At 39.4% G+C, this 26,648-nt stretch overlaps 1 protein-coding gene across 4 annotated transcripts in view; it reads right to left on the reverse strand.

Moving 5' to 3' along the window:
• Window positions 1-26,648, reverse strand: part of LOC140489417 (CCR4-NOT transcription complex subunit 3-like) — an 86,564-nt gene that overhangs the window by 49,581 nt on the left and 10,335 nt on the right. Inside the window, exon 1 of one of the 4 annotated variants that reach the window (XM_072588952.1) lies at window positions 25,969-26,076. The exons of the other annotated variants lie outside the window; for them this stretch is intronic. The gene's annotated coding sequence lies outside the window, so the exon portion shown is untranslated. Of the gene's footprint in view, window positions 1-25,968; window positions 26,077-26,648 lie in introns of those variants that run through there. 4 annotated transcript variants of the gene reach the window in all.

Here is a 26,648-nt window from a genome sequence, read left to right on the forward strand (position 1 = left end):
CAATCAAACAGCACCTTTTCTCCTCGAGTATAAATTGTTATGATCATTCGAAATTTTGCATTCTTGTGTAATCCTGATGCGACATGACAAAAACCTATGGCAACATGTCTCTTTTCAACAACATAACGTACGTTATAAACAGGCATTTTGACATTGAGAGATCATAATTACGAAATGTGTAGGCAAATTATCCCACAGTTAACTGTTCCTTTCAAACAGTTCCTTGATCCCAAATTCTGGGTAATTATACGTAATAAGCTCATTGATCAAACATAACCTATTCTTAATGAATTAAAATAATTTAGTTTTGGGGAATACAAGTTTGGAAGGATATCAAGACCTTGATACCGTGCTGATGGGATTTAGTCGGGATAAGGCACTCCACAGTTAAAGAGGGACTGGAGAAGCTCAGGTTGTTCTGCTTGGAGTAGAGAATTTGATGAAGGAGTTCAACATCCTGAATGATTTCAAGAGTAAATAAGAAGAAAATGTCTTCAGTAGCAGAAGGATCAGATTACATATTTTTGGAGATTAACGAAATCATGAGGAATCATTTTTTTCATGTAATAAAGATGTCATTTAGAATATACTGCCTAAACTGACCTTCCTTCTGTGATAAGGTCAGAAGTGGGGATTTTCATTGATGATTGCAGAATGATAAGCACTATTCACAACTCTTCAGTACGAAAGTGGACTCTGTCCAAATGCAACAAGCCCTGGACAATCCAGGTTTGGCCTATAAGTAGTAAATAATATCTCTGCCACACAAGTGCTAGGCAATGACCATCTCCTATAAGAGAGAACCTAACCAACGTCTCATGACATTCAGTAGAAATACCATTACTAAATCTCCCAATATCCATGGAGTTATCATTGACCAGAAAATGTATTGAACCAGCCTCTAAGTACTGCAGCTACAAGACCATATTACAGGCTAGAAATACTGCAGCAAGTAATTCAACTCCCAATTCCTCAAAGCCTGTCCATCATCTGTAAGGCACCAAATAACAGTATGATGGAATACTGCCCACTTGCCTGGATAAGTTCAGATCAAGATCACTTAAGAAGCTTGACACCAAGCAGGACAAAGCAACCCGCTTGACTGATACCATATCCACATTCATTTATTCCCTGCATCACTGATGCTTAGTAGTAGCAGTGTTTACCACAAGATGCCCTGCAGAAATTCAGCAAGACTCTTTTAATAGCATATCCCAAACAAATGACAACTACCATCAAGAAAGGCAAGGGAAGCAGATACATGAAAACACCATCACCGCCAAGTTCCTCTTAAAATACACATTATCCTGGCTTGGAATGATATCGCCATTCCTTCAGAATCTGTGGTGCAAAATCCTGCCTAACAGCACCATAGGTGCACCTACACCAAACAGAGTGCAGCAGTTCAAAGTAGAAGTGACAGTCAAAATCCCATAAACAGAAACAAATTGAATTATCAGATGAAAAGCTCTGGTGATATTCAATTTGGGAAGAATGCTAGCCAAGATTCTAAAACAACTCCTTTGTTTTTCTTCTTGTTGTTCATAGAATCAATTATAGTCACCTGACTGGACAGAAAAAAAATCAGTTTCAATGGGCGGCACGGTGGCTCAGTGGTTAGCACTGCTGCCTCTCAGCGCCAGGGACCCAGGTTCGATTCCAGCCTTGGGCGACAGTCTGTGTGGAGTTTGCACATTCTCCCCGTGTCTGTGTGGGTATCCTCCGGGTGCTCCGGTTTCCTCCGACATTCCAAAGATGTGCAGGTCAGGTGAATTGGCCATACTAAATTATCCATAGTCTTAGGGTGCATTAGTCAGAGAGAAATAGGTCTGGATGGTTTACTCTTCGGTGTGGAACTGTTGGGCCAAAGGGCCTGTTTCCACACTGTAGGGAATCTAATCTAAAACACTTCATCTCAAACATGAAGTCAATGCAGATCAAAGTAAAATCTTTTGGCATGGGCTATTACCTAAACCAAAGGAAAATGTTTCAAACATCAATCTACACAGCATCACTATAGAAATTCCTCAGCAAAGCTTCCGTGCCCCAACCACTGAAAGCTGTTTCATCAATCACCATAGCTTTTACATTAGGTCAGGAGCTGGGAGCTGACAAGTGCATTCAGAATCCCTACATGAATGAACATATTATAGACTGCAACACTATGATGTTGCCCGTGGCGTACAGAAGACCCTACAAGACTTTAACGTCTTTAAAAGATATCAATGCCATTCTGATATGGATGAACTGTCAGAAGAATGGAAGACTGAACGTGGCTTGTGCTACAGCATTTCCTATCTCAGCCTTTCCAAACTGCCGTGACGTTCACTGGTCATCCTGGAAAGTTGTTGCCTCTTAAGGGACCATCATAGACTTTCAAATGATCCTGTAAGGTTAATATGACCACTGCCTGAGCAATCATAGAGTCACAGAGATGTACAGCACAGAAATAGACACTTTGGTCCAACTCATCCATGCCGACCAGATATCCTAACCTAATCTAGTCCCATTTGCCAGCACCTGGCCCATATCCCTTTAAACACTTCCTATCCACATACCCAGTCAGAAGCCTTTTAAATGCTGTAATTGTACCAGCCTCCACCACTTCCTCTGGCAGCTCATTCCATACATGCATCACTTCTGCGTGAAAAAGTTGCCCCTTAGGTCCATTTTACATGTTTCCCCTCTCACCCTGAACCAATGCCCTCTAGTTCTGAACTATCCCACCCCAAGGAAAAGCATGTGTCTATTTATCCTATCCACGCCCCTCATGATTTTATAAACCTCTATATGGTCACCTTCAGCCTCTGACACTCCAGGGAATACAGCCCCACCCAATTCAGCCTCTCACTTTAGCTCAAATCCTCCAATTCTTTTGAAGAAGCAATTATCAACAGAAGTGGCTGGTTCTATTGCAACCTGCAAGCAATATTTTTAAATGTATTGCCATCTTCAAAAACATCAAAATGTTATTTTATATTTTTACTTCAGAAGATGGAAAATTTAAAAAATGTCTGCATGTGGAATACCAAACCTGTCCTGAGAGAAATAATTAGTCGCTAATGTGGAATCTTAAATTTGTAACTGCACCACATAATGCAGTAAAGTTGACAACAAAACAAAAAAATGAACCAACCCATTCTGGTTTACCCCAAGGACTTGAATAAAATCATCACTGGATTGGAATACTGGAACTCGTTATGTAACAAAAGTTGTGAGAGCACCATTTCAATTTACTCTACCAGGCTGTTGTCAGTCATGGACGTTTCTCCAATTAATCTTGGTTCTAAACTTATAACAATACTGTCATACAACAGAGATTTATGTTTTCTCTGAAACATATAAATGTAGAAACTGAAGGTTGCATTCTTGGCTGACAGTTCAAAAACAGGAAAGTTTCAAATTAACAGGAAATTCAGTGATACCAAATTTTCCACAGTTTGATGATAATTTTATCTGCCATGCAGTAAAGTTAAACAGGTAAAATCTTTGCATATTTTACTTTTCACAAAAACAGTGAAAAGAAATAATGTGTCTCTATTGAACATGCATGGCCTCACAGCTGAAAGACTGGCCTGGTCCAATGGCCTATACACCACAATTTTAATTTGTTTTGCACCTTTAATGTTGATAAGCATTCCAGTGACGTTAAACATTCTGACTCAGTTGATGCAAGAATCTGTGACATTGAACCAATACATAACCACATAAACAAACTGCCTGACACTGGGCTTTATTCAGATTTGTTTTGGGTATGTGTACTCTGTGTTTGGAGTACCATTAGGAACATTGTTTGTTCAAAGTTTGTGAGAAGATTTTTAGCTCGGGCGCTTGTGGTTGTGGTTCTGTTCGCCGAGCTGGGAATTTGTGTTGCAGACGTTTCATCCCCTGTCTAGGTGACATCCTCAAAGCTCCCAAGCACTGAGGATGTCACCTAGACAGGGGATGAAACATCTGCAACACAAATTCCCTGCTCAGCGAACAGAACCACAACAACATTGTTTGTATTTTGTACTGTGTGTATTAAATAGCAGGGGGGGGGGGGGGGGGGGCAAGATTATAGTTTTACTTCTGAGAGTTGCTCTTGTGAGCTTGGTGAGAAACCTGAGGGCAGTTTGGTTACATTCATTTTTAATGAGGTTTTTCAACTCTTAAAATGAAGTGAGACGAATTAGTAGTTTCGTCCTTAAAAAGGTACAGTAAAAAAATGTACACCACAATCAGGAACCCCTCAGCCTTCTTTGCTATAATGAAAACAACCCCAACCTACCTAATCACACTTCATAGCTGAATCGCCCAGTTTCAGGCAGCATCCTGGGAATTTCCTCTATACCCTCTCGCATGCAATCATATTCTTCCTCTCCTGGTGACCAGAATTGCACACAGTGCTCCAGCTGTGGCCTAGCTCATATCTTACACAGATTCATCATAACCTCCAATGGCTTGACTAACAAAAGCAAATATCCCAATATGCCCTGTTAACCACTTTATTTACATGTTGCTTTCAAGGATCTGTGGATACATACACCGAGGTACCTCTGATCCTCTGCACTTCTTAGGGTCTCACATTTTTCATGTACTCTGTTGGCTTGTTAGTCTTCCCAAAGTACATTACCTCACACTTCTCAGGATTAAATTTCATTTCCCACTATTCAGCCCAACTGACCAGCTTGTCTAAATAATTCTGTAGTCTAAGGCTTTCCTCTTTGCTATTTAGCACGCCACCAATTTTTGTGTCATCTGCAAACCTTCTACATTCATGTCTAAATACACTACGAACAGTAAAGGAACCAGTCCCAAGTCTTGCAGCACACCGATGCACATAGGCTTCCAGTCACAAAAACCACCTTCAACAATCACATCCTTCCTGCTGTTGCTACTGAGTCAATTTTGGATCCAATTTGCCAAACTGTCCTGGATCCCATGGACTCTTATTTTATTGACCAGTCTCCTATGCAAGACCTCGCCAAAAGCCTTACCAAAGACCATGTAGACTACATCTACTACACTACCCTCGTGTACACATCTAGCATCCCCACAAACTACTGATTCAAATCTATCAAACATGATTTTCCCCAAACAAAGTTATGCTTGATTAATTATTGCTTCTCTAATTCGAGTTAATTCTGTCACTCAGAAATTATTTTCCCAAGAGTTTCCACACCACTTATGTTAGACTCACTGCCTATAGATCCATATCACCTTCCTTGAACGAGCTATCCCCCAATTCTCTGGTACCACTCTGTCTAGTAAGGATTTGAAAATTAATGTCATAGCCCCTGCAACTTCCTCCCTTTCTTCACATAGCAGTGGGGAATACATCTCAGTTGGATCTGGGGCGTCTGCTAAACCGCTAATAGCTCCTTCCTCCCAAATGTAATTTGGTCAAGTATATCACAGCCTTTTCCATGACTTTGAAACATACATCGTTGTTCTCTATCGTGATTACAAGTGTAAAAGATTCATTAAAACCTGACTTATGTCTTCCAATCCTGCCCACAGTTTGACACTTCAATTTCTAATGAGAGTAGAAGAACAAATGTTAAACTCCTGAGTAAGAAATCCTGCAAGACTACTGGAAACTGACACTGTTTGAACTCATGTATGCCTAACATCTTAAGTGACAGAGAGTTTATTTTTAATTTGTTTTATTGCCCATCCTTATTGTTTTGGAGAAGGTGATAGTGAGTCACCTTCTAAATGGCTGCTACTGTCAATTGGTGGTGGAGAGACTGAATGTTGAAGCTGGCAGATTCGATGTCAATCAGGCAGGCTGATTTGGCTTGGATTGTCTTGAGCTTAAGTGTTGTTGGAACTGCACACAGACAGGCAAGTGGAGAACATTCCATCACACCTGACTTGTACCCTTGTTGATTGTGGATGGTATTGGGGAAACAGGTGAATTACTCTGCAGAATCTCTAGCTTCTGACCAACTCTTGCGGACACTATTTATATGGCTGGTCCAATTCAGGTTCAGATTAAAGATAACTCCCAAGATGTTGATGGTATGGGGTTCAGCTATAATAATGCCATTAAACATCAAAGGCGATGGTTAGATTCACTTTCATTGGAGATGGTCATTGCCTGGCACTTGTGTGGTGTGGATTTTATTCGTCAATTATCAGCCCAAGCCTGAATGATGTCCACATCTCATTGTCTTTGGACACAGGACAAAAGGAATTGTGTGAGCTTGAAACCTTTTCAGTATTTATAACTAAATCTTTCCAAACTATTTGTCTAGTGTAATATATGTTTTATTCTAAGTATGCTTGTCTCCGCAGTTTTAAAAAAACAAAGTTAGAGCCTGTGAGACCACATTTCACTCCAGGATCAGACTTATCTAATATTAACAAATCAGCATTACGCCCAGGAATCAGATCTACCATTGAAAATCAGAAAAGCACAATATATCAGAGATTCCTTGTTACAATATCAGGAACTAAATTCCTGAAAGTATAATTTTTCTGCATTGACTATCAATTTGTACAAGATGTATCCATTCAGCCCATCGTGGTTCTACCAGTTTTTTGAAAGATACATGCATTTAGTCCCATGACCCTGTTCTTTCCTTTCAAGCATTTATCCCATTCCATTTTGAATGTTCCTACTGTATCTGCTTTGACCACCCTTTTAGCATAACATAAATCAAAACCTGTGTTTTCTGATTTCTGAATAAAAACAGGTTGCCCTTATTTACTCAGTCAAAAAAAAGGAGCTTGAATCCCTATATTAAATTAGGGATTTAAATTTAATATATTAAATTTCTTCACTTGCTCTTTGCTAAGAAGAACAACCCAGTCTCTATACATATTCAAGTCCCAGACGCCATTTGAGTAGTCTCCTTTGCAACCTCCCTCAGACTTCACACATTTGTGGTGCTCAGAAATTGACACAATACTCCAGCTAAAACTAAATCAATAATTTATAAAAGTTTAGGATAACTTCCAAAATCCGTGTCTACTTTTTAAACAGCTATTTCAACTCGTGCTGCCAACCTCAGAGATTTGTATACATAATCCACGTCTCTCTATGCCTGCCTCCCACTTTAAAATCATTACATCTAGTTAATATTACCTCTCCCATTCTTCCAATGAATAAATGTCACTTCACAAACCTCTGTGCTGAATCACATCTGCCACTTGCATGTTCATTTCACTCATTTATGTATTCCTAAAGTCTGTTAATATCTTCTTACTGCATCTTCATTTCTTACTGCACTGCTGAACTTTTGTGCCACCTACAAACTTTGCAATGATGCCCTGTAAACCCAAGTCAGGCTTTTAGAAATATCAGAAAGAGCAATAGCTCTAAAGTTGAATCTTGGCAAACATCTTTAATCAATATCAGCCAGATAACAATCAAAAATCTCTCCATTACTACAAAGAAAAAGAAACAGGTATCCAATTAAACATGAATCACTAGTTAAACAGTTCTACTTAGAATGACACCATAAACAATTGCATCAGTTAAATATGGAATCTGTGCTTGCAAATATCAGACTAATATCTGCATTTGTTGCTAAACACAAGTACAAACTTTCTGTTCAGAACATTTCCTGAGCTACTGCTTTCTATTTCATTCACACTACTGAACTATATAATTGCTGCACTTGGTGGAGAGACCAGTTGTCTTTGGCAGATAGCCAAGTGAAAGGCACAGGAATGTGCAATGCAGAGATAGAGCAATCACTATTGAATTTAGCAGCACAGAAACCAGTGAAATGAAACCTAATACAATGCTCTAACCAGACTGGGTTCTCCACAGGAAGGCTGTAAATAATTCTCACTCACAGTGACTATACCATTTTCCATACAGAAATTTAAATTGCAACTGCTCCCTGCAACATCTTGACTATATTTAAAGCAATGGAGTATTGTGTGACTACAATACCATGTTACTATTCACAACAGCTCAACATCATGAAATTAAGTGTTGTATAGTGGATGTATTATGACAGAATCACAGTATGGTTTAAAATGTTAAAAATCACACAACACCAGGTTATAGTCCAGCAGGTTTATTTGGCAGCACTACCTTTCAGAGCACTGCTCCTTCATCTGAAAGCTAGTACTTCCAAATAAACCTGTTGGACTATAACCTGGTGTTGTGTGACTTTTCAATTTGCCCACCCCAGTCCAACACAGGCACCTCCACATCATCCCTGATGAATGAGATTACATGAAGCAATTTAGTCACCTGGCCAGGAACAAATCTGAAGAAGCTTGTACCATCCTGGAGGGAGACGAGGATGCTGACTCCCTCATTGAGCAGATCTGTTATTGGTTTCAAGTGTATTGTACTTAATTGTCTAAATTAAAGAGCAATGGGCATATTGTCTTCAGACATTACCTATCGCCATAGCGTGTCATATTGGGAGGTTTATAGGTATATCATAGGGGACAGTGAATCAACACACTACACACTCTGCTTCACTTGCACTGTTTTATCCAAGAGCAGAGTATTGTTGCTCAATCTGGCTCAGGAATGGTTACATAAACATGGTGGATAACTCTCTCCAGGAAGTCACGAAGATTATTTCTGGAGTTCTGAGACCAAGACAGATTGTGTAGCTTCCGGTGCGAGGATGCAATGAGCCTCCTGATATTGTAAATTCTGTATTTTTTTTTGACTGTGAATCAAAATGGACATAGGAAACAGCTGCAAACCAAGGACTATGGAAGGTGCTGCTGCACTTTTTACATCTTTCTTACTCTCTCCCTGCAGTGAAGTTATCAAAAACTGGAAGATAGCAAGCTATACTCTTCCACCATTTGCTGTAAGCTGTTGACTATCCAGTGACCAGAAAACTGAGCAATTAATGCATCAACCATTGTGTGCCTTCAGCCAAAAACTGAAAAAATCCAGAAATAAGGAGATCGAAGATCAGAAGACTTAGAAACAGAAGTGGTGCCTTATCAAATCCTGTCACCTGCATCTTCCCAATACTTTTCCCTCCATTTCAAATAAAAATATGTTTATTGCGCTTGTCTGCATGTATGTAAGGGTTTAGGAAGAGGTTAAGAATTTCAACTCATAGAGCTATATGTTGATTACTCACATTTGTGATTGCTTGTGGTTAGAATTGATTTACTTGCAATAAATAGTAGCTCATAGAGTCATACAATGCAGAAACAATCCCTTTGGTCCAACCAGTCCATGTCAACGATGTTCCTAAACTGAAGCTGTCCCACCTGCCTGCGCTTGGCCCAAATGCCTCCAAACCTTTCCTATTCATTAACTTATCCAAATTTCTCTTAAATGTTGTAGCTGCATCCACCACTTTCTTTGGCAGTTTATTCCACACATGAATCACTCTGTGTAAAAAAAGTTGCCTCACATGTCCTTTTTAAATCTTTCTCATTTCACATTAAAAATATATCCCTAGTTTTGAACTCCATCACCCTACGAAAAATACCTTATCATTCACCTTATCTATGCCCCTCATGATTTTATGAACTTCAATAAGGTTATCCCTTAATCTCCCATGCTCCGGTCTATTTTTCTATCTCAAACCCTTAGTTCTCGACAACATCCTCATAAAGCTTTTCTGAACCGTCTCCAGTTTAATAATATCTTTTCTTTAACTGGGTGACCAGAACTGCACACAGTACTCCAGAAGAGTCCTCACCAACATCATGTACAACCTCAACACAACATCCTAACCCCTATACTCAAAGATCTGAGCAATGAAGACAAATGTGCTAAATGTCTTCTTAACCACTGTGTACCTGTGACACAAATTTCAAAGAATTATGTCCCTGAACTCAGAGGTGTCTCAGTTCTACAAAACTATCTGGGGCCCTGCCATTAGTTGTGTAAGTCTTGTCCTTGTTTGTATTACCCAAAATCCAAAATCCAACAGTACCTCACATTTATCCAAATTAAACTCAATTTTTTCACCTGTCAACCCACTGACCCAATTGACCAACATATCTTTGTAATCTTAGATAACCTTCTTCACTGTCCACTATATCACCATGGTAAATACAGAAAGCTGGACCGTGTTTTCTATTAATCTAAGCCCATCTAGCAGTTAAACTGAGTAATTTGATTAAATCTTTAACTTTTGTGATAACTTCAGGAGAACTGACACTCTAATATCTGTGTATTTATCAAAGTGAATTACATTCGTGCAAAGGGGGAAACATCCTCTTCAAAAGCACAACCAGCCACAGCTAACAAAACACTCCCAATAATCCAGAAACACATAAAAAAATCATGATCTCATCTGAATTCCCAGAGCTTTTATTGGAATATACTCCTCACCCTACAAACTGTTGACAGCCTTTCCATGACCTACCATTTAGGTGACGACAAACATCACCAGTCACAACCTGGTAACCGAACTGAATAGTGAAGATCCAGGTTTCAACCTTCTAAGGAAATTATGGACAACTCTTAACCACTTGAGGATGTGGCCGGGAAGATGGTGAATATCTCAATAGCTCAAACCACGATGGTAGCTATCAAATCACACCATTATACACAGACAGAGCTCGTGCATCTGAGAGTTCCACTCTGATGACATCACAACCAGTCACACTCCAGCTGAAATTGTTGACTGGATTTGATCTCAAAACACAACTGTTTTCTCAACCATACAAATAAAACATCAGTCGTCATTCCATTTGGATCCAATCCTTTCTTTTCATCGGGTCCTCCAAAGATGCCCTGGCCATTTCACCCCACCATCTCAGCACAGATTTCAATTTAATCTTCTGTTTACTTTTTTAGACTTTTTCACCCTCCAAAATGACACAGTAGAGGACATTTTGAAATAACCAGACTGGGACATTTAAATTTATTCTGATTTTTTTTCCCAGTCAATATACGTGCAGAAAGATACTGAATAGAATGTCAATTGTCTGTGTGAATTACAATCCACTTATAATTTGGAGATGTCAACGTTGGACTGGGGTGTACAAAGTTAAAATTCACGCACCAGTTGAAAGTCCAACAGGTTTATTTGGAAGCACTAGCTTTCTGAGCGCTGCTCCTTCATCAGGTGGTTGTGAACTACAAGATTGTAAGACACAGAATTTATAGCAAAGGTTTACAGTGTGATGCAACTGAAATTATATTTTGAAAAAGACCTGGATTGTTTGTTAAGTCTCTCATCTTTTAGAATGACCAAGAACTGAAATCAACATGGTAATTTCAAAATATAATTACAGTTGCATCACACTGTGAACTTTTGCTATAAATTCTGTGTCTTACGATCTTATACTCCACAACCACCTAATGAAGGACCAGCGCTCAGAAAACTAGTGCTCCCAAATAAACCTGTTGGACTATAACCTGGTGTTGTGTGAATTTTAACTCAATCCACTTATAAGTATGTGAACCCAGTAATATTGTACTGGAGGTCCAGCCAACTACCTCACATCTTACTTACAGGATTCTGGAAGAATACACAGATATTCTACAAAATATACAACAGATTGTTTTTAAGTTTAAACATTTTCACGTTTAAAACATCGATTTACATTGTCTCTTTATTTCCTGGTATTAGTTCAGTTTCTGTCATTGTAAACTCATTGCATTTCCTATACTTTATTCAAGTACACTAAAAACTATTAAAACAAGATTGCTAACTTGTCACAATTTCAAAATGTGCATTGGTCTAGCATTGTACTCATACTACATAAGTCATTTACCATTAATTAATATTCAAATTATAAGCTTGCACTTTAAATTCCTTATTTGTAAAGCAGTCTGGCCTGTGGTTTGGATGTGAAATCTCTGACTGATGGACAGGTGGAGACCAGTGCTCCAATGTAATCCACAGTAATACTGACCAGAAAATTCCCTCCTGCCAGCTATGTTTAGCAAATTCTTTTGTTGTGATGGTGAAGTGTGTGTGCGCAAGTATATCTGAATCTACTGCAAACTGAATCAAGAGAAATATTTTTTAGATGTGGGGCAAGTAAAGCTGGGGTAATGAGAAATCTTATTCCTTCAAAGCTCACACTGAGAAATTTCTAGATCTCTGACTGTATATAATGGGGTGAACATTAGGAACAAGGAGCCATTGAGTGCATCCAATTTGTTTATGTAGAAAGCTCTGTCTGTGCTTACGAACCACTTTCTCTTACAATTCCAAAACACCTGCAAAATCCCCCCCTTCCCCACTTAATACAAATGGAATGTGAATTATTCATCTGTAAATCAGCAGTTTTCTTCACAAGCATATATTTATGGCTGGTTTTGCACTGTTAGCTGATTTACAATTATCAGTTCTTCTCGGAGATGTGTTAGTGCTTTTAATTAACACTTTAAACAGGTCTCCAGAATTCAGTTAAAAACAACACTGTTGAAAGTCTGGTTACACATATAAGATAAACAACTTTTAAGGTAAACTAACTTCAGCATCTCATTAATTACACGTTGTAACTTGGATCAAGTTACACACATCGTCCAATAATCTTGAAGTAGATGCCAGCATTTTCTCCACATGAACCATCTGGTCCAAAGCACCTGAAACTAAACTGCATTATTTCTGTTCACAAAATATCCTTAACCCTGTTCCAGCAACAACTTTTAATGAAATCTCCACAGCATAATCACCATTGTACATTTTCCTTTCTGATTTCCTTTAATTCTTCAGTGATGATGGCCACTAAAATCTGATTTGACACACAACAGTTTGTACAATTTCATCCACTATATGCTTATATTTTTAAATGCATCCCTATTTTCCCTTCCTTGATCTTACAAACCTGATTCCTTGCAAGCTTATAGTTCCATGGCTACTATGAATCAACCAACATCTGAATGAAGTCCCCCCTATTTACAATTGCTATTTAACCATGAGAATAGCACATTCCTGTCCTCATCTGACTTACATATATTTCCAAATCTCCTGAACAATATCCAACTGAAAGGGGAAATGATAAACTGCAGAGTGCTTATACAGTCATAGAGGGCTACTGCACAGAAAAAGGTCCTTCAGCCTATTGAGTCTGTGCTGGTCAAAAACAATCACCTAATTATTCTAATCCTATTTTGCAGTAGTTAAGCAAGCTTTAGCATGTTTTGTTTCTACAATCTTTTTCCCAGGTGAAGCAGCTATTTTATTGCTCGAGGTGATTGTCTGCTCTGCACTGATTACAGAGCATGCTTGTGAAGTATACGTGTTTTAAAGCTCATATCTGATGAGTGAAATACACCAACAATGTCAGAAATACCAGTCTTTGTCCACAAAGCAGACTCCATCGGAAAGTTGGGTTAATTTGCACAGATTGGCTTTTCCTCAATTGCAAGCAAGATAATACGCATTTATTGCTCTAGCTCAACTCCAGAGGGAACTTTTCTGTAAACAAACGCAGCCTCAAGTTTTCTTCCTGTCTGCAGCTACTTAAAACAAAGAGTTGTCTGGAAATAAAAACCCAAAAAAACCAAGTCTTCCCATGGCCAGACCCTCCTCTCAGCCATCAAACCCAGTCCTCTTTCCCACTCCTTGTCCAGGACCCCTTTACCCCAGAAAGATCCCCCCTCCCCATGTCAATGAAAATTGTGCAATGTTCACATTAAAAGTATTCCTTAAACAATCAAACATGTAAAAGGAGTGAAGGAAAATTGCTCATGTGTGCTGCTCATGATTTTAGAGTTGTTTTCTCTTGAAACTTTAAAATATCTCATGTTCCCTCAGTCCCAAATAAACATAAGGCTCGATAAACCTCAAATATATGAGATATCTAATAACATCATCTCCTGTGCCTGTGGTTTATTGAATTTATGTTACCACAATTTACTGCAGTCACTGTATACTGAAATATGAGAATTTTTTTCAGAGTCACTTCAAGTGAAAACACTTCCAGTCAATCACATGCCTAATACTTCCTTGATTAATAAAATGCAAAAATCATACAAAATGTGAGCTCCCTGTATTGGATTTCCAAGTCACTTCATTGTTAATGGTGGTTTACCAATAAATGTCAATTCTCATTTATTAACACACACTCTCATTATGCCATACTGTTTGTTAATCACAGTACATCCCATATTCTCATTATCAATCCTGGAATACCATACACTGCCTTTCAATCCTGGTTAATAAATACATAGTCTCTGGCGTTTAGAAGGCTGAGGGGAGGGAGCTCATTGAAACTTACAGAATACTGAGAGGCCATGATAGAGTGAACATGGAGAAGATGTTTCCACCCAAGACACAACCTCAGAATGAAGGCAAGACCCTTCAGAACTGAGATGAGGAACTTCTTCAAACAAAGTGTGGTAAATCTATGAAATTCATCGCCACAGAGGGCTGTGGAGGCCAAATCTTTGAATGTATTTAAGACTCAGACAGATAGGTTCTTGATTTGTGAGGGGATTGAGGGTGGGGAGAAGGCAGGAAAAAAAGTTGAGAACCATATCAGCAATGTCAAATGGTGCAGCAGACTCGATGGGCTGGAAATGGGTTATTTCTGCTCCTGTGCCTTATGGTCAATCCTGATTTTACTCACACTGTCAATCCTTGTATTTTATATACACTTTCATTATCAATTCTGGCACTGTTAATCCTGGTATGCTAACATACTTGCATTGTCGTTTAATTTTGTTTGCTCCAACAGTTCAAAATTACAAAGAATTTATAATGGTGCCATTCCATCAAACTCTACCAAATGCTCAAACGTCTTTCCAGAATCTCACAAAGAACAAACAATTTTCACTTGATTTTTTTAAATGGACCAATCCCTGTCCTTATCTGGGAATTCATATCAAGACAGCTACAAAAGAAGAGCAGAGAGGTACTGCTGAGGCTATAATCGGCTCGGGTCAGACCTCATTTGGAATATTGTGAATAGTTTTGGGCCTTGTATCTAAAGAAAGACGTGCTGGTGTTGGAGGGAGTCCAGAGGGTCAATCACAAGATTTACCATAAGGATGAAGAGCTCATCACATAAGAATAAAGAAGAACCACATTTAGCAACAGACAACTGGCTTCAAATGAATCGCTTGAACAGTATAGAGTGTATTGGCATTCTTGAGGAGGAGATCAGGAAGGGCAGGAGAGAATATGAGACAGTCTTGGCAAATAAGTTTAAGGAAAATCCAAAGAGATTCTACAAATACATTAAGAGCAAGACAGCAAATAGGGCCTTTTAAAGATGAAAGTGGTCATCTTTTTGTTGAACCTTAGGACATGGGAGGCAATATTAAATGAATATTTTGTGTCACTTTTTATTGCAGAGAAAGAAATGGAGGCTAGCGAACTTGGGGAAATAAACATTGATGTTTTGAAAATAGCTCACATTACACAAGAGGAATTTGTGGAGATTTTAGAAAATATAAAGGTGGATAATTCTCTGGGCCCTGATCTAATGTATCCAGGACTTTGCAGGAAGTTAGGGAGGAAAGTGTGAAGCTTCTTGCAAAAATATTTGCATCATCTATAAATATTGGTGAGGAGTCAAATGATGTGCCTTTGTTTAAGAAGGGATGTAAGGAAAAACCTGGGAACCTTTGGTGGTGGGCAAGTTGTTGGATGTGATTCTGAAAGATAGAATTTATATGCATTTGGTAGAAGGATGGAATGGTGGGAGATAGTCAGCATGGTTTTGTGCAAGGGAAACCGTGTCTCACAAACTTGATTGAGTTTTTTGAGGAAGTAACCAAGAAGATTAATGAGGACAAGTGGTAAACATTGTTTACTTGGACTTTAGTAAAGCCATTGACAAAATTCCACATGATAGACTAATTTGTAAAGTTTTAAAAAATAGGATTCCAGGTGAGCTTGCCAATTGGATATAAAATTGGTTTAACGGCAGGAAACAGAAACTGGTGGTGGACAGTTGTTTTTCATACTGGAGGACTGCTACCAGTGGTGTTCCACAGGTAGCAGTCCACTTTTGTTTGTCATTTATATAAATGACTTAGATGACAATATAGAGGGCATGGTTAGTAAGTGTGTGGATGACAGCAAAATTGGTGTGAAGGTTATCTAAGATTACAAACTGATCTTTATCAGTTGACTCAATAGGCTGTGGAGCGGCAGATGGTGTTTAATTTGGATTAATGCAAGGTATTGCATTTTGGTAAAACAAATAAGGGCAAATAACTTACACAATTAAAAGTAGGCCCTGGGTCGTGTTGTAGAACAGAGAGACCTATAGGGGTTCAGGCACATAATTCTTTGACGTTTGTGTCACATGTCAATCGGGTGCTTAGCACGATTGCTCAGTCCTTTGGTGTACAGGAGTTGGGAAGTCACATGGATGTTGTACAGGGTGTTGGTGAAGCATCTTCTGGAGTGCTGTGACTAGTTCTATTATAAGAAGGATATTACTGACCTGGAGAGGGTCCAGAAAAGATGCGTCAGAATGTTGTTGGGAATGGAGGTTTTGACTTAGAAGGTGAAGATGGATAGGCTGGCACTTCTTTCATTGGAGCGTAAGAAGTTGAGAGATGACCTCACAGAGGTTTATAAGATCATTTAACGGTATGGTGGGTGTCTTTTCCTTCGGGTGAGGGATTTCAAGACAAAGGGTCATATTTTTAAGGTGAGAGGACGAAGATTTAAAAAGACATGAGAGGCAATGTTTTTACACAGAGTGGTTCGTGTGTGGAATGAACTTCCTGAGGAAGTGGCGGATGAGAGTACAGCTACAACATTTAAAAGACATTTGAAAAAGTACACGAATAAGATATGTTTGGAGGAATATGGGCAAAGCAAAGGCAGATGGGACTCATTTAGTTTGAGATTATGGTTGGCATGGACCAGTTGGACCAATAGCTCTGTTTCCTTGCTGTATGACTCTATAGCTCTATTCATTCACCCTTGTTTACAACACTCTGCTGCACATTTCTTATTGCTTGGAATAGGAGTCTGGGACATTATACTGCATTACATCTAGCATTTCCACATACTGAAATGGATAAACACCACAAACCAACACAGACAGTTGACTGAAAGAAATGAAACTGTGGGTGAAATACATTTCTTGGTGTAGTGAAATTTACCCATGGATATACAAGTGAAACAGCAAAGTTCCATATTCATGTAATGATCTGGCAGGAAAACTCAGCTTATTCTTGGCTTCCTTTCAAAATGATCCGGACAGTGTGTTATATAATGTTATCAGGAAGTTCATTCCCTGTTCAGCTCTGAGCTTTAGTAGAATATTAGCAATTGAGCCCATTCTCCCCTAACACACTGATCATAAAGCCCACATCGATAAGAAATCATTACTTGTCTGTTTTGATTTAAAAACACTAGGTGACAGGGGTCACAGAGACATTGGGCAACACAAGTCAGACAGACATGATGTAGTATGGGTTACAGAGACACAGAGGTGACAAGTAGGGTGACATTGGGTACAAAGGCACTGGTTGGTATGGTGGATCAGCACGTAACCTTCATTTCGGAGTCTTTGGTCAAATACAAATTGAACTGGGAACCTATAACTTCCAACAAAAAAAAATGTGAAAACCTCTCTCTCTTTTCTGGCTGAAAAGGTAGGTTTATAACCCTCAAACATGCTCATACTGAACTTGGACATAAGTAACATACTAAAAATATGGGGGAATTACAGGATCTAACTGGAAGAAGAAACAGAAAGAAGTTAATATTAGTAGTGAAATAGTACTGGAGGACAAACAGAATTGAAGGCAGATAAATCCCCAGGGTCTGTTGTGCTTTATTCCAAAGTACTTAAGGAAGTGGCCAGAGAAATAGCAGAGGGGCGAGTAATCACCTTCCAAAATTCTCTAGATTGTGGAAGGGTTCCTATGAATTGGAGAATGCCTAATGTAACCCCACTATTTAAGAAAGGCGGCATGGAGAAAACAATCGTAGATCGGTTAGCTTGTCATTGGTAGTGGAAAAAAATGCTCGGGTTCATTAGAAAGATATAATAGCAGAACAATTGGGAAGATAGTGACAAGATCAGAAAGAATCAGCATGGATTTAACAAGGGGAAGCCATGCTTTACAAATCTGCTGGAATCGTTTGAGGATGTGACTAGTGGAGTGGATAAGGGGGGAGCCAATAGATGTGATCTACTTGGATTTTCAAAATACTTTTAAACAGGACCCACATAAGAGATTCCCATATAAGATTAAAGTGAATGGGATTGGAGGTCATGTACTGAAATGTGGAGAGAACTGGCTGGCAGAGAGAGAAAAAACAGAGTAGGAATAAATGGGTCTTTTTCCAAAAGGCAGGCAGTGACTAGTGGGGGTACTGCAGTGATCCTTGCTTGGGCCGTGGCTCTTCACAATATCTATTAATGACTTCGATAAGGAAACCACATGTCATATCTGCAACTTTGCAAATGATACAATGCTGGATGAGAGGGTGATTTGAGAGCAAGATGCAGAGCTGCTTCAGTGAGATGTGGACAAGCTAAGTAGGCAAAATATCATCTGAATGGAGATATCTTGGGAAAGGGGGAAATGCAACAAGACCTGGGTGACCCTTCATTCAACCCAAAATGTTAACTCTGATTTATCTCCACAGATGCTGACAGACTTGCTGAGCTTTTCCAGCAATTTCTATTCTTGTTTCTGTTTTACTGCATTCGCCGTTCTTTTGGCTGAAATTATGCCTGCAGGTGCAGCAGGTGATGTAGAATGCAAATTGTATGTTGGCCTTCATACAGGATTTGAGTACAAGAGCCAGGAAGTCTTGCTGCAACTGTATAGTGCCTTGGCAAGACCACACCTGAAGTACTGTGTGCAGTTTTGGCCTCCTTATCTGAAAATGATATTCTGACTATTGAGGGTGTGCAAAGAAGATTTAGGCAGACTGATTCCTGAGATAGTACAACTGGCATTTGGAGAGAGACTGGATTGGTTAGTCCTACATTCACTAGTGAATGGTTGGAGGGGGTGGGTGATCTCATTGAAACCTGTAAAATTCTAACATGCTTGGACAACTTGGATTCGGGAAGGATGTTCTCAATGAGCAGGGAGTCCAGAACAAGGGATCACAGGCTAAGGATTAGGGTAGGTTTTTTCGGTCAGCGATGAGGAAGAATTTTTTTCACCCAGAGTGTGCTGTAGAATTCTCTGCCACAGGAAACTGTTGAAGCCGAAGTTTTGAAGACTCACAAGAATAACGTAGTTTTAGTGCTTTGGATTAAAGGCATCAAGGGATATGGAGAGAAAGCAGTAACAGGAGACTAAGTTGAATGATCAGCCATTCTTATAGTGAACAGTGGAGCAGACTTGAAGGACCGAATGGCCTACACCTGCTCCTATATACTATGTTTCTATGTTGTTCAGAATTAAATCAAAACGATCACTCATTTGGAGAGATCTCAGTAGTAGTGGCTTGAGAAATAGGAATGTTATACTGATGCAATGTTGTGTTCTAAAACTGAAGCACATTATCTTGACAGATGTTCCAATGAAATACAAAGGAAGTAATGTTGAAACCTTAAATAGAGACCATCTTCCTGGACCAGCGATTTAAATGGATGATAAAGCTCATACAGTACTGTTTGTAGACCAGGGACTTCTTCCACTGTCCTGACCTCCATTTCCCCTGTTTCAACATTGCCAAAAATAAATACATCTGGTCTTTCACTGCAATGCGATTTATAGGACCTTATCTGTTATAAAGTGACTACACTTCAACAACTACTTAAGGACATTCTGACAATTGGATAAAGAGCCACACTAAACTATGCTATTTGTTGATTGATTTTGTCAATGTACTGGTTGACCTCATTTGACCCTCCACACAGGATGACATGACCAACAGTAATCTTTGGGTATAGTGGGTTAGAGAGCAGATTTAAAGCAAAGTATGCATGCAGACAATAACAAGTCGCAAACTAATGTTTCACCTCCAATATTTTGATCACCACAAAGGTCTTTATCAACCTAGCTTCTTCAAAATCACAGTGCCTGTGACCAATGAACTTAACTAATGTGCTGTTACTGCTGTAGCCTTGAAATGGTCCTAATCATAATAGCACGATACCCACTGTGAGTGTGGTGAACTATCTCATCTGAACCTCTCTGCAGTCTCTAACATACTCGATCATACCAATCATTTCCTCCATAATGCAGCACAGTGAAACTGCTCACACTTGGTTCCATTTTTCTCAATCCAATTGTAGCCAGAGAATCTTCAACAATATCCAGCTCCAATTTATTCGTAGGCCATACCCTAGCTTCAGTTCAACTACCACTGAAAATCTCTTCCAGATTTATATTATCTTCCAGATTTATATTATCTCCCACACTCAACAATGCCATTCCCTAACCTCAACATTGCATTTCATCAAAACCTCTGCTGTCTTTATCTTACACTACACCAGCCTGCTCACAACCCATTACTGTCTCTGTTAAGGAACAATAGTTGCCAGTTTTGCAAAGGTTTAGGATTCTCATTCGCACGTATAAATCCCTTCAGTTTTATCTGTAATCTTCAGACCTCTGGATTTTTTGATGCTGTTCCTTCACAGGTTTAGGCCACACATGCTGTGAATCTCTTTTAAAACTCCTCCCCTATTCAATCCTCTCTATTAAAGCCCTGTAAAATCCATCTTGTTCATGAAGCTTTCAACCACTGCTCCTAAAGTTAATCTCCTCTTTGTTTTGCCATTCATTCTTGCCTGATTTCACATCTGTGAAGCACGTCTGTACTGTCCGAATGCAAACTGCTGACGGTGGAGGGCAGAAATACAGGATGCTTCATTTCAGAACTCTCAAATCTTAACTGCATTCCACTGAAGAGTCACTTTTTCATTATTTCTTTATTTATCCTGCATGAGTAGAATGAAGTTTGACTTTCAAGCATGCAGCCTTTTTTTTGCTGATTCTCTGTCTGCTCAAAATCAGTGAGTTCTGAAGTTTCAGTACTTTTAAATTGAAGTTATTGAAATTTGCATAAAAGCTACTTGGATGCTGCCTGAACTGCTGTGCTCTTCCAGCACCACTAATCCGAAATTTGCACAAAGTTGAGGCAAAAAACTGAAGTTAGTGTGATGAATATATTGGTCATGAGCTTCCTGCTATCAAGGTTCTAGAAAAACGTACACAATCTCCAACAGCATTACATGAACTTTCACTCAATCTAGTCTACTGTATTCGCTGGTTGTAATGTGGTCTGCTGTCCACTGGGGAGGTGAAATTCAGACGGGGCAACTGTTTTGCAGAACACCTATGTTCTGTCTAAAAAAAATGCAAATAGGTCCAAGATGGCAGTAGAGTAGGGCTCCTGAGCTCAGGGACTGCCTGCTCTGTCGGCTTCTGTTTTCGTTTCTTTTCCTTTTTCTCTCCTTTCTCTTACTTACCTCTTGCTCAGTCGAGGAGACGACATTGGCAAGTGAGCCCAGCGCGGACTCAAAGTGAGCCCAGAGTTTCTGCATCGACATGGTGGACCTGGCATTGATTCATGTTTGTGTGACGGAGACAAGTTGGGTCCCTGGTGGCGTTTGCTTTCCACACAGATTCATGGAGGAGACAGCAGAGATGGGTTTAGGTCCAATACAAGAACCAATGGCAGAGGCTGCATCACGAGGTGGGCATGAAGCGAACTCACAGCAGCAGAGTCAAGTTTGGGCTGGTGCAGTACTCAGCGGCATCAGTGACGACTGTATTGGCAATGTCCAGTGAGGACCGAGTGTGGCAAGGGCATCAGTGGAGGCGAGATGGCATCAAAGAGTGGCGACTCTTGCGAGAGCAGCAGTAGTGTAGTGAAGGGAACTCATGCGTGGCCACCAGGATCATGGCAGAACACTTAACGTGAAAGACTGTAAAGCTGAACACTATTTCTTTATTTTCTGCATTTGTGTTCTATTTTTTGGTTTATTTGTGTGTTTTAAGATGGCGTAAGAGAGGAACGATACTGTACAACATTTTTCACAGTATCTTGTAGCAAAATATATGTGGCAATAAATAAATAAATAATCCTGAGCTTTCTGCTGCCTGCCACTTCAACCCACTAACACATTCCCTGGCCAACATCTCTGTCTCAGGCTTGCTACAGTACTCCAGCAAAGCTCAGCATAAGCTGGAATAAAAGCATCTCATTTTCCGATTTTTGAGTCTTCTGGACACAATAGTGAGTTCAATAATTTTAGGGCCTGAGCATCTTCTCCAAGTTGCTCACCCAAGTGCCACACACCAGACGTTGTCATCACATGGGCTGCCTTCACAAACAAGCCACTATTGGTCCCCATTGACACTTACTGATTCTCCCAAGCTGACTTTTACCAATTCCTTTGTCTGCCCAACTGTTCTTCTCTCCAGAGAGAGAAGGTGAAGCTGGGAGAGCAAGGGGGAAAATGGAAGGGAAATAGATAAACTTTTCTAATTCTGGACAAGAGAGGGAAGCAGCACAGATGATATCATCGATATGCTGCAGAAAGAGTTATTAGTGGGGGCTGCAGTAAGACTGGAACAAGAAATGTTCTAAATGACCAACAAAGAGACTGGCATAACTAGGGCCCAAGTACCCATGGCCATCCCTTAGACCAGATCAAAGCGAGAGGAGTTAAAAAAGGTTGTTCAGAGAGAAGACAAACTTGGTCAGGTGAAGGAAGTTGGTGGTGGTGGATGGGGACAGTTCAGGCCTGTTTTCCAGGAAAAAACGGACAGCCCGAGACCATCCTGATGAGGGAAAGGATGTGTAAAGGGCTTGGATGTTCATAGTAAAGAGAAGGCAGCTGGATCTAGACATTCTGAAACTGATATAAAACATCAGAGGAGTTGTGAATTAAAGTGAAAAGGGACTGGTCAAGGGAAGAAAACATCAAGTCAAAGGAGGAACAAATGAATTCCATGGGGCAGGACCAAACAGAAACAGAGCCCTGCATATAATGCAATTGAAACAAATACATTTTATACAGCACTTTCATAGCCACTAAACATTTCATTATCATTTACAGCCAATAAGTACTTCTGAAGTGTAATCCCTGTTTGGTGCAATGTAGGAAATGCAGCAGCCAATATGCAAACAGCAAGATCCCATAATCAATCTAACCATGTTCAAATAATTTGTCACATTGTGACGGTAACTGAGGCATAAGTACTGATCAGAACAAGGGTGAACTTCCCTGCTTCTCTTCAAAATACTACCATGGGAATTTTTACAATAATCTGAATGGGCAGATGGGGCTTTGGCTTAACATTTTATCTGAGATATGACAGTACAGCACTCTCTCACGTCAGCTACGAGCAGAGTATATATTCTTGTACTCAGGTCCGGGAGTGGGACTTGACCTCTTAAATGCTGCAACTCTCAGATGAGAATGCTAACCACTGAACTTTGGTTAAGAATGGCAAAGAATGTAAAAAGTGATCTTACGCTGTGAAATGCTTGAGCAGTATGATAGGAGTATCAGCTGCTATGTCACCAATCCGTGTACATCTCTGTGTAACAAAGTGCACACACATTTACACTGTATTATAAGTAGTGTCAAAAGCACAGTGGTGCTGTAAAAATAACTACTCATTTTAAGTGGTAACATAATACCTAAACAATAATTTGATTCAATGATGGTACAGGTACATGCTGTGGGTAAGGTGAGTCAACATCTCCAGATATAACACAGTCACTTTCCAAATCATCGAAATAACCTTCCTAGCATAGACAAAAGTCATTTAGTAGCTTACTTCAGGGTTCAACAAGGTCAAAAATCACACAAGGTCTTGTCCAATACCTTGTCCAACACAGCATCTCCACTTGAGGGTTGAAGTGACGGATTTTCCAAATAATTCAAGAAATATTCCCACTTCACAAACAGACCAGCACAGTTCAATGGAATTGAGAATTCCCCTTAGAAGTAACTAGCGTGATACATATCCTGTTAGTATCAAACAGGGTTTAGTTTTGTGACAGTGCTGATGCATTATAGGATCCAGGTTAAACTTCTGCTCAAATTTATTTGGGGACAAAATATTCCATATGACCTAATCTCTCAAGGAAATTCGATAGCTGCAAGGAATCCTTCAATGTCTCATGCTAAAACAATGCTAAACTTCATTCCCATGAGGTGCTAGGAATGAACAAATCTTTTGTCTCATTCACTCAGACATTAGTATTTTCACCTCCATTTTCTCCTTCACCTCAATTTCCTGCCTTTCATTGTCCTAACCTTTCACCTCATTTTTTTAAACATCCTTATCCATACGTCCCATCTTTAGCTTCAACTTTATTTGTTCTTGAAATGTCAATGTCACTTGTAGGCATTCATTGTCCATCCCTAATTGTCCTTAAGAAGTTGGGGATTACCTAACTTCTGGAACCACTGCAGTCCAATTGATGCAGTTGTGTGTGCAATTCTGTTAAGGAAGGAGTTCCAGGCTTTTGATTCAGCAACAATGAAGGTAACATGGCATGTGTGCTTGCTGCCTTGTTCTTCCAGATGATATAGACACTGTCAAAAGAATCTTGGTGAGTTGTTGCTGTATATCTTGTGGAGGGCAAACATTGGAAGAAATGAAAGTTTGAGGTGCTGAATGGAGCAGCAGTCGTCAACACCCCAAATAAATATGCCTGGTAAATAAATCATTGATCACCACACATTATGATTTATCATAATTCCAACCACATGATGCCATCATTAGTTGTCCCTCCATTTGTGGATGATGCTTTCATTTGACTTCACAGGTCAATTCGCAACCCTTCAATCTTTGGACAGACAGGGTAGGATATCCATGTGGGAGCAGTAGCAAAGATATTGTAACATAGGAACTGCAGTGGTCAATCCATGTACAGCAAGATTCCAGAGTGCTGAATTAATCATTTTTAGGTTTGAGGTCAAGAGAGGTGCCACAGAATATTTTACAAAACGAGCGAAGTAAACCACAGTCCTGGTTGTTCCTTTTCTTTCCTTCACCATCACCTTGGCCTCAACACCTGATACAGTGAGAGATGAATTTCACCAGTGATTGGCAGAAAGCCCCACCTGGTGATCAATGCTGCCATTCTTCAAGAGAGTTTCAGAGTCTCTTTGAAGCATTTTCCTCAACCTCATCTGGAAGATAGTTTCCAGTCACTCAGATAGAATGTCCAGCCCATGGAAAATTATTCTGCAAGAGTTTTAACTCAATGCTGTGGAACTGGCTTCAAGGAGGACATTGCATTTATTCAACAATCCTTCCATTGAATTTGAAGGATGTGGCAGAGATTGCTGACAGAATTTCTTTTATGTTTTTGTGCGTGACTAATATGCTATCTGAATCCCGCTGCAGTATAGGGATTTGGTGAATACAATTGCTCTGTACACTAGAACTTCTGTTAATTTGTGGAGGTATTTGCTGTCAGCACTTTTGTTGTAATTTGCAGGAGATTGAACAGACACAACCGCTCCTATGTTGGATCTCTTCATCAAAGGTGGCATATGGTCAACATTTCCCACATTGAGCACATTTGGAAGGTAGAATATTTGTCTGACCAGGTATGGGTTGACATAAGTTTTGTTTTGGAAACACTCATGGTCAAACCAAACTTCCTGTGTGCAAAGTTGAAAAGATTCAGAGTGACCTGCAAACGTGGTGCAGAATGAGCAGCTTCACAGCAATCATCCACAAACTGTAAATCATGTATGTCCACGGTAGTTATTTCAATTTGGGACACAGAGGTGATTGCGGTTAAAGAGTTTGCCATCTGTTTCAGATCTCCTAATCAAGATGGTTGCAGTCATATCATCATGAAACTGCTGCTAGATTGTGAGGATGTTTGTTAGACATCCTAATCCCGGGAACATAATCCATAGAACCTCCTAATTTTTAATAAATCAAATGTTTTGATCAGATCAATGAATGCAATGAAGCATTTCTGGTATTCTTAATATTTTTTCTTGAAACAAACAGTCAATTCATCTCTAAACTCTGCTGTCTCTAGCAAATGAAGTTCACTTTCACTACTTCAGTCAACAATCACTTTACCAAATAACAGTAAGTAAGCAGAACTGGCTTTACTGAATATTATTAAATAAACACAAATACTACACTGGATAAAAGACCAAAGAGTGAATTTGTTTATATAGTGCTTCAGTAAATCCTACCTCAGCCAATGAGATGTTATTGTTTTGAGGTTCAGTCACTACTGTCATGTAGAAAAAGCAGTTGTCAGTTTGTAAACATCAAGCTCCCATAAGTAATGCTGAAATAAACTAACAGATAATTTGTAATTTTTAGACATTTAAATAGTGTATTGGTATGTTTTACAGTTAAAAATCACACAACACCAGGTTATAATCCAACAGGTTTATTTGGAAGCACAAACTTTCAGAGCACTGCTCCTTCATCAAGTGGCTGTGGAGCAGGATCATAAGACAGAATTTATAGCAAAAGATTAGTGTCATGCAACAGAAACCTAAATTGCTATTAAGTCTTTCATCTTTTAGAATGGGTTACAGGTTCGGTTCATTAATATGTAAATCCCAGAACTTCATTTAAGTCATATTTTTGAGATAACTTAAGGTTTTATAAAACAAAGTGACATCTCAGCTCAGACAATGCATTAAAGGTGTGAGGTTAGAGTCTGTCTGTATCCCAATTTTGAGTCAAACTGATTCTATTTCCACAGTAGGAATTTACAAAATATTGCATGGATTGACTGCCTGCAGACGTGTACATTTTTTGAGCAAAATAGAATGTATCTACAAAAATAGTTCTACAAATACAAATTTACCTCAGACTTATAAATGTGTGTGCATGCGTGAGCAAGAGAGGTGTGTGTGTG

This window comes from Chiloscyllium punctatum, chromosome 18, assembly GCF_047496795.1.
Source record: "Chiloscyllium punctatum isolate Juve2018m chromosome 18, sChiPun1.3, whole genome shotgun sequence".
NCBI lineage: Eukaryota > Metazoa > Chordata > Chondrichthyes > Orectolobiformes > Hemiscylliidae > Chiloscyllium > Chiloscyllium punctatum.